Genomic DNA, 343 nt, shown 5'->3' with positions numbered 1-343 from the left:
CCACCTGGATTCCACCCAAGCAGCTGGTCAAGGTGGGAAGGCCTACAAAACAGTCCCAGGACAACTGGAAGGGAAGAGAAGCAATCACTTAAAATTGAATTCAGACCCTTCAAATCCTTTCCTGTAACAAGCACTTCCTGGAGTGATGACCCCTTTTTCTCTTCCACCTCTCTTTCCCCTGCTCCCTTAATTCCTTAAAGTACAGTGGCTTAGCAGGGAGCAGGTGGGAGATGATCCCTAGTTAACCGGGAATTGTAGAGAGGAGCAGAGCTCAGCGGGAGCATGGAACGGCTGATGGGGGGAGGGGGATTGCCACCAAGTTGGGATGGGGCAGAAGCTTTCC

This window comes from Pygoscelis adeliae, unplaced genomic scaffold (assembly GCF_000699105.1).
Source record: "Pygoscelis adeliae isolate BGI_AS28 unplaced genomic scaffold, ASM69910v1 Scaffold60, whole genome shotgun sequence".
Taxonomy (NCBI): Eukaryota; Metazoa; Chordata; class Aves; order Sphenisciformes; family Spheniscidae; genus Pygoscelis; species Pygoscelis adeliae.
Note: the sequence above shows the minus strand (reverse complement) of the source record.